The 8,905-nt window shown below is 49.7% G+C and overlaps 2 non-coding genes across 2 annotated transcripts; both read right to left on the bottom strand.

The window, feature by feature from the left end:
* Positions 1-7,175: 7,175 nt before the first annotated feature.
* TRNAE-UUC (transfer RNA glutamic acid (anticodon UUC)) lies at positions 7,176-7,247 on the bottom strand. The gene has a single exon. It is a non-coding gene; the product is annotated as a tRNA-Glu (tRNA).
* A 375-nt stretch (positions 7,248-7,622) lies between these two features.
* Positions 7,623-7,711, bottom strand: TRNAY-GUA (transfer RNA tyrosine (anticodon GUA)). The gene is given in 2 exon segments: positions 7,623-7,658; positions 7,675-7,711. It is a non-coding gene; the product is annotated as a tRNA-Tyr (tRNA).
* Between the last annotated feature and the right edge of the window lie 1,194 nt (positions 7,712-8,905).

Below are 8,905 nucleotides of genomic sequence, written 5' to 3'. Positions count from 1 at the left end.
ACTCCCCCCCCCCCCCCGAGCGGAGTACAGAGGGGGATCCAAGTTAGGAAGAGGGAAAGGCCGGTGCAAGGAGCGACTGGTGAGGCGGGCCGAAGAGCGGTAATCGCCTCTGTAAGTATTCTCTCTCTCTCAATGTGTAAAATGGGGACACCTGCCGTAATGTGTGAAATGGGGACTCTTGCCTGCTGTAGTGTGGGGATTTAATGTATCAAGGGCATTGCGGTGTGTGGCATAATATGGTGCAGGGGGCATTACTGTGTGGGGCTTAATATGGTAGAATTTTTTTTTCCTGTGGTGGTCGTGATCTGTTGGAGCAGGGTCAAAAACTGGATTGTAAGGTCATGACCATTTAAATGAGTCCACTCCCATTTAAATGAGGCCACGCCCCCTTGCCAGTGCACGCGCAAGTTTTTTTTATTATCTAGGTGTGGGGGGACACATTTATTTATGTCATGGGGGCGCATTTTTAAATCTCGCACTGGGAGCCAAATTGGCTAGAAACAGCCCTGCCCCTGAGGGGAGGTCTGGGGTGCAGTACATTGTCATCGTGGTTAGAACATCATGCTACAGTACATGGGCCCTCATTCCGAGTTGTTCGCTCGTTAGTTTTTTTTGCAATGGAGCGATTAGTTCGCGTCTGCGCCAAGTAAATTTGCAAAAAAGTTTGGTAGTTTACTCACGGCTTAACGATGAAATTTCTGCGTTCTGGTGATCAGAGTGAGATTGACAGGAAGTGGGTGTTTCTGGGCGGAAACTGGCCGTTTTATGGGTGTGTGCGAAAAAACGCTGCCGTTTCTGGGAAAAAAGTGTCTGAAGAAACGGGGAAGTGTCTGGGTGAACGCTGGGTGTGTTTGTGACGTCAAACCAGGAACAAAACTGACTGAACTGATCGCAGTGTAGGAGTAAGTCTGGAGCTACTCAGAAACTGATAAGAAATTTCTATTCTGAATTCTGCTAATCTTTCGTTCGCACTTCTGCAAAGCTAAGATTCACTCCCAGAGGGCGGCGGCTTAGCGCGTGCAATGCTACTAAAAGCAGCTAGCAAACGAACAAGTCGGAATGAGGGCCATTGTGCACAAGGATATTAGCTGAAGTGGCAACTTTGTAAATAATATATAACTTTTATTTGTATTAAACAATGTTTAAACAATCCTCAAACCCTGTATGTGCTCAGAGTGAAATAAGATAATATAAAGATAGTTAATTGGTGTAGAGTTGGTTTCACAGTTTACAGACGTTGTCCTTTAATGTTAATTCTGTATGCAGATATTGTTATAAAGGGCCTAATTCAGACCCGATCGCGGCAGCGATCATAGCGTGATGCCCTTTGGGGAGTGCACGAGCGCACTGCGCATGCGCACTGACAGGCAGAGGCAGTTGCGAGGTGGGAGGGGGCATGCCAACGGCGTTAGAGCGCCGTTGGTGGGGCGTGGTCCGGACCATTGCGGGGGCGGGCCACGGCGGGCTGTGTGGCTTTCGCACTGGTGTGTGTGTGTGTGTGTGTGGAGGGGGCAGGGACTGACACGCTGGGTGGACTATCCCTGTGCCAGAGAAACTGATCATAGATATGCTATTTTTGGCACATCTACAATCAGGTCTGAATCACCCCCAAGGTTAGACTGTTTCTATTTTGTAGCAGTCAATATTCCATTTCTTTAATCCATAATTGCTACAAATAGCATTTTATATTGCAACTTTGTATGTTGTAGGGTTATTACAAAGCTGTAATGTTCAGCTCTATGAAGTGAAAGATCCCTGTGTCACTTAACCCTCCGCACGTCACTGCTTAAGCTATATTTGGGAACAGAGATATTCATATACAGAAAGTGACATTTTATGCAGCATGAGCTTTCAAGGAATGTCCTTTATATACATGTGTTTCTTCAAAATAGCAGACACAATTATACTGGTTGATTCTACAGTTTTAATTTAATTCATATTATACCTGCTTGCAGCTAACCGGGATTGTTGTAGAGCAAATCTGATACTCGGGTTTTACATATATGGTGCAAGACAAGCTGCAGTTATACTGTACTTCATTGTACTCCGGTAAATACGGTTTATATAATAGTGTGTAGCTTGGTCACAGCCCAGAAGAGTGTGTGGTATGTTATGTATTTTATTTACTGCCACCCGTGGCTACAACAGAAGGGTTAGTGTCACATAATGGAACAGTCACTTGCTGTATATATTAGTGATAACATTGCTTTCATTCATCCATGTCTTGCTCCTTATATTAGAAATTATCATATATCACTTAAATTTAATGCTGCATCCGGCACTACTCACTGAGATGGGCGCACGGAATGGTATCCGGACTCCAGGTCGACAGCAAAAAGGTCGACACACCTTAGGTCGACGCCAATTGGTCGACACACCTTAGGTCGACATGGACAAAAGGTCGACAGGAAAAAGGTCGACATGGAAAAAGGTCGACATGCGTTTTTCAGGATTTTTTTCTTTTTTGGAACCTTTTCATACTTAACGATCCACGTGGACTACGAGTGGAACGGTAATCTGTGCCAAGCGAAGCGGTAGCGGAGCAAAGGCACCATGCCCGAAGCCGCGCGAGCGAAGCGAGCCATGCGAGGGGCCGCGGTGCACTAATTGGGGTTCCCGGTCACTCTACGAAGAAAACAACACCAAAAAAACATAAAAAACTCATGTCGACCTTTTCCATGTCGACCTTGTTCCTGTCGACCTTTTGTCCATGTCGACCTAAGGTGTGTCGACCAATTGGCGGCAACCTAAGGTGTGACGACCTTTTTGCTGTTGACCCTCAGTCCCAGACCCGCACGGAATACAAGGGGATAGTGCCGGCTGTCCCAGATGGAGGTGCATAGGGATTTTTTGGGGGTGCACAGTGGCAGCTGTATGGATGCCGTGGTCAGGTGCTAAGCTGCTGCAGCCTCTCCCTATGCAATCTGCATGCCATGCAGGGATGCGGCGCGGAGGAGACGGATCAGGCACTGATCTGCTACTGTTGTCTCTGGTGGGTAGGTGATCACAAGGGGGGTGCAGACAGGACACTGAAGGTGCTCCTCCGGGTAGTGCTCACGTGGGAGTGAGGGGGTGCCCGGGTGTTCGTGAGTGCTGTGCTAGCAGGCCAGGGGACGCTACTGATCTGCACTGTCACTCAGCTGCTGCCACTGACAGACTGGGATGAAGGTGTGCGGGTGGTGCCGTGATACAGAGAATTTTGCTGCAATAACTAGTGGGGTGCAGGAGGGGTGGAGGTATTGCTTCCGGGCTTGGAGCCTTGGACTTCAGCGTGGGTCATCACAAAGGCCAGCAACAACAGCAGCAGCAGCAAAAGAAGTACCCCAGGGGCCTGCACCTAGACAGCCCCGGGGACGCAAGCTGCACCAGCGCCGGAGCTAACACCATTCTCAGTGAGGCCAGCTTCCCAGCCGCCAAGCCCTTAGCGGACAGTGCCAATGAAGGCTCCCCAGTCGGAGAGGAGGAGCTCGCCTTCCCCTGCTCCATTTTGCTGTATGCACCGCCGCTGCACAGCGCCATGTAACCAGTAGGGGGGGCATCCAGGTACCCCCGCACAGCGGCATGCTACCTCCGGCCGTTGTATCCAAACTCTGACTGCTCCAGATACTGACACCGCAGGTACCTCTCACCACCCGTCCTAAAGCCACAACACCAGCAACAGAAACCAGCTGCCATTACATGCACAAAGTCCTAAACTAGGGACCATCTGCTACCCAACACCTCCCTGTCACCACCGGGGTGACAGGGGCAGCCCAGCAGCAGTGATAGACCGCCCCTGGTCATCCTCCCGACTCCTGAACCACTGATGCCGCTGACATACATCCCAGGGGGCAGGGGCAGCAGTGATAGACTGCCGCAGCTGCTCCTGAACCTCCTCCCATATCCGCTTCACTGCCACCGCTGCTAGTGTAACAGGGTCAGCCCAGCCGGCAGTGATGGGGAAGAAGTAGGGACACTGCTGGTCAGTGTCCGCCTACTTATCGTTCAGTTGGGGGGAAAGTCCCTCCTACACCTGAACAACTAGTTGGACCGACCGTTTCTGGACGTTTTTTAACACACTGCCAGATTTTCGTTCCAACCAGCCAACTAGGTGACGGCTGTCGCCAGGCAATGACGCACGTGCGCATTTCTGACCCATTCGCACCGCAGAAATGAACCGCAGCATGCAAACGGAATGACCCCCCCTGGTACCTTGTGAGGGTGGAATACACAACCCTTGGAAGTTATTACCCTAAATGCCTCCACCAATCCTGCATCATGCTTTCTGTGTGCTTAAGGTTTTCTTCTATGTCTGTGTGGCTGATCTATTGCTGTATTACTCAAATCTTCTGTATTATGGGGGTGATTCCGAGTTGATCGCTAGCTGCCATTTTTCGCAGCATAGCGATCAGGCTAAAATTTGGCAGTTCTGCGCATGCGTATGGGCCGCAGTGCGCACGCGCCAAGTACTTTCACACAAAACTTTGCAGTTTTACACAGAGCCGAGCGACGCTTTTCAGTCGCTCGGCTGATCGGTGAGTGATTGACAGGAAAGGGGCGTTTCTGGGAGGTAACTGACCGTTTTCAGGAAGTGTGCTAAAAAACACAGGCGTGTCAGCAGATAACGCAGGTGTGCCTGGAGAAACAGGGGAGTGGCTGGCCGAACGCAGGGCGTGTTTGTGACGTCAAAACAGGAACTAAACTGACTGAGGTGATCGCAAGGTAGGAGTAGGTCTGGAGCTACTCAGAAACTGCAGGGAAATTTTTAATAGCAGAACTGCTAACCTTTTGGTTGCACTTCTGCTAAGCTAAGATACACTCCCAGAGGGCGGCGGCCTAGCGAGTGATCAGCTCGGAATGAGGGCCTATGTGCATTGTTGTTGATGTCTGTAAAGCACCTTGAGTCCTGTTGGAGAAAGAGCGCTATATAAATAAAATTATTATTATTATTATTATTATTATCCCACAAAGGCCATGTCCCTATTCAGGCGCACAGGTCCCGATTCTGCTTACACACTCACACACGCACGCACGCACGCACGCACGCACGCACACACACACACACACACAGGGCCGTCTTTTCGTATGGGCTCAGTGGGCTCTTGCCCAAGGGCCCAGGAGTATAAGGGCCCTAGGATGATAGCTGAGGGTCCCCTCTTTCCAGGGGTACCAGATTTTTGAAAATCGGCCCTAGAGAACCAGAGATATCCGACTTCAAAGCAGTGGTCCCCATCCAAGCCTGTTAATTGCTTTTCCCAGCCAGATATCTCGGGCTCTGTATGACTTACAGTTTTTCTGAGGGAACAGCTGGGACTCTCAACTTTCGGTGGACACTGGCAGCTTGTCTCTACTATGCCCAGAACCAGAGATATCAGCCTTCCAGCAGTTGCTCCCTGCTCCAGCTCCACACACCTGGAATGCAGTTTTATATATTTGTTGGTGGATTGCTCTGACTCCTGAACTCTGATCCCCAAGTCCCCAGAACCTCCTGACAAGGGAGACACTCTAATTTTTATCCCATTCAAAGCTAAGAAATCTTTTCCCAGGAACTTGAGATATCTGCAGTCAAGCAAGCTGCCCTCTCACCAGAAAATGATGAATATTGAGCCCACTCCACTATCGACCCCTCCTTTACATATTAAACACCCCATACCTCGCTGGAAATCATGTACCGGGGCCCCTTCATTCAGCCCAATGCCCACTTCTACAGTTTAGTGTTCTCCCTCCCACCCCATCTGTGCAGTAAAGCATTAATTAGCAGAAATTACTGCTCCAGGTCCTACATGCTGAGCGGAAGATAGAACACCCCCTACCGCCCGCGGGACATCAAAGCTACCGCTGATAGCACCCCCACCCATGGAGGATGGGTAGGGGCCCCAGTGCAGTGCTGTGCCCAGGGGCCCACACTGCTATTAAGACGGCCCTGCACACACACACACACACACACACACACACACACACACACACACACACACACACCCCCCCCCCCCCCACCCACCTTAGTTGGCATGAACCTGTATATACCCCAGATTGATCAGTTGTTTACTCAATATAAGAGATCAGAGATCTATGTTGGAGAACATAACATACAGTAAGTTACTCTCCAGCATCTAATGGTATTGATGTCCTGCAAACACAGAGATGGAATCCTCAGCACTCTGGGGGTCACTCAGCTGCGGTAGTTATTGGTCTATCATGTACAAAGTATCGATGTTCAGTGCTTTACGCATGTGGAGAACCCGTTATGTGTGTGCGCTAACAGGTCCTGTGACATCAGATGCAGGACGGCAGCAGACAGTCAGTGATTGCTGCCGTTCGGCGGAGGGGCATACTTGCCTACATTCTATTTCTCCTCTCCGGGAGAAGTCTAGAGAGGAGACGCTGCAGGAGTATTCGGGGGGCGGGGCCGGATGGTGACATCACTAAGACCCGCCCCCGCATCGGAAAAAATGGCGCGATTCGCGGGTCCGCCGGAAGTGGGCGGGGCTAAAATGACGCAATTTGCGTCATTTTAACCCCTTCTCCACCCGACGGACCCGCGAATATGGGAGATTTTCTCTCCATCCTGCTCGCATCACTAGGGTGCGAGCAGGATGCGGGAGACCTGCCTACTCTTCCGGGGGTGCGGGGGGCTACCCCAAAAAACGTGAGCCTCCCGCAGCTTCCGGGAGAGTAGGTAAGTATGCGGAGGGGGTAACAATGGCCGCTGTTTGTGAAAATGGAGACATGTCACCGCCGTTTAGGTGGAGGGAATACGTCAGTGATCTCCGTCGCATTAGGGAGATTTCCTGGTCTCTGGTGTGCGGTTTGCACTGGACACAGCTTGGATTACTACTGCAGCAGGAGGCATCGGCGTGTAATAGACGCCTCCTACTACATCACTATACAGCGCTGTCACTGCTGCTTCCAGGGAAGGGATAGCACCTCCGACCTCATCTGCATCCGGCCCTCTATCAGTAGCTTCTCTCCGTCCTGACTGCAAAGTATCTTCAGCACTTAATGTTATATAATGCTCAGTGTAGTTGGAGTTATGGAGGCAGCGCTGTGCTACTATGGGGGGGGGGGGAGATCAATGTTCTACTGATTTTTAATGCAGAAACGTTGGCTGTATATAGGTTATAGCATCTTTATAAAACCACATAGCGCTCTGTCTCCTGTAATAAGCAGTAAAGCAAACTGCAGAAATAAAAGTCATCTTCCCATACCGGGAGTCGAACCCGGGCCGCCTGGGTGAAAACCAGGAATCCTAACCGCTAGACCATATGGGAGCTGATGGTGACAACACAGTGCCCAGTCTCTGTCAGACACCCTGGGTATATCACATATAACCTAGTGACCCTTTCCCGGGCTGGTGCTCCCAGTGACTCTCCTCTCTCCCAGCAGACAGACTGTGAGCTGAGCTATGGAGATTAACACTAGAGACAGGTGTCGCTACCGGCTGTCTCTGCCCAGTGCTTAGGTGTAGTGTGGTAAGCTGTAATTACACTAATAGATGTGCAGCAGCATGCAGTGTGAGGAATAACATAGTCACTGAGTGTTATCAGGTACAGTATATCAGTCTAGGTCTCTCCCCATATATCAGTGTATGAGGCAGATATTCAGATATCTCAGGAACTATACAATAAAAAAAATTAGGAAAACATTCCTTCGAGCCGGAATTGAACCAGCGACCTAAGGATCTCTGCATCACACCCACTACAGTCCTCCGCTCTACCAGCTGAGCTATCGAAGGGACATATCACAATACTTTCATCACGAGGTGGATATATAAAAGGACAGAAACTGTAAAACTCACAGAATAAAACGTCTGTGATGTGTGTACATGCCAGGCTGAGACCGGCCCTGGTGGGGTGTAGAGGGGTCTGCTGAGCAGTATAGTGACCCCTGCGGAATGTATTTATATATATAAGGCCACATTTATCAAACAATATTTGCAGCTATTTCCCTGAAAACACCCTATGTCAGGGGTCATCCACAGATAATAGTTATCCCCGGAATGTATGTAGGAGGGAACGCAGCAGATATCTCCAATACCCACTGCAATCCCTTTAGTCCCACCAGCCGCCACATTTCACATAGGTTTCTATAGGGGATGTGATGCCACCATATTTATCAATTCCAGAAAGCAAAGCATTGGACAGTGTTAGCCCATGGTAGCGTATGAACTAGTCATCGCCTATGTGAAGTAGTGACTCACACAGTAATAATTCCACGTCTGCACCATATAGATGTATCTACACGTATCACTTTCCCAGGATGTGTATATACCAGTATTGTCAGACAGTTTTATATACAGCAGCAATATACAGAGGTGAGAGGATCTGAGAGATGATCCCGGAGATCCCCGATCCTATAGAAGGCTGAGTGTATAAGTGAGAGGATCTGAGAGATGATCCCTGAGATCCCCGATCCTATAGAAGGCTGAGTGTATAGGTGAGAGGATCTGAGAGATGATCCCTGGGATCCCCGATCCTATAGAAGGCTGAGTGTATAAGTGAGAGGATCTGAGAGATGATCCCTGAGATCCCCGATCCTATAGAAGGCTGAGTGTATAGGTGAGAGGATCTGAGAGATGATCCCTGAGATCCCCGATCCTATAGAAGGCTGAGTGTATAGGTGAGAGGATCTGAGAGATGATCCCTGAGATCCCTGATCCTATAGAAGGCTGAGTGTATAGGTGAGAGGATCTGAGAGATGATCCCTGAGATCCCCGATCCTATAGAAGGCTGAGTGTATAGGTGAGAGGATCTGAGAGAGATCCCTGAGATCCCCGATCCTATAGAAGGCTGAGTGTATAGGTGAGAGGATCTGAGAGAGATCCCTGAGATTCCCGATCCTATAGAAGGCTGAATGTGTAGGTGAGAGGATCTGAGAGATGATCCCTGAGATCCCCGATCCTATAGAAGGCTGAATGTGTAGGTGAGAG

The sequence above is a fragment of the Pseudophryne corroboree genome, chromosome 4, assembly GCF_028390025.1.
Source record: "Pseudophryne corroboree isolate aPseCor3 chromosome 4, aPseCor3.hap2, whole genome shotgun sequence".
NCBI lineage: Eukaryota > Metazoa > Chordata > Amphibia > Anura > Myobatrachidae > Pseudophryne > Pseudophryne corroboree.
This window is presented reverse-complemented; position numbering and strand designations above follow the sequence as displayed.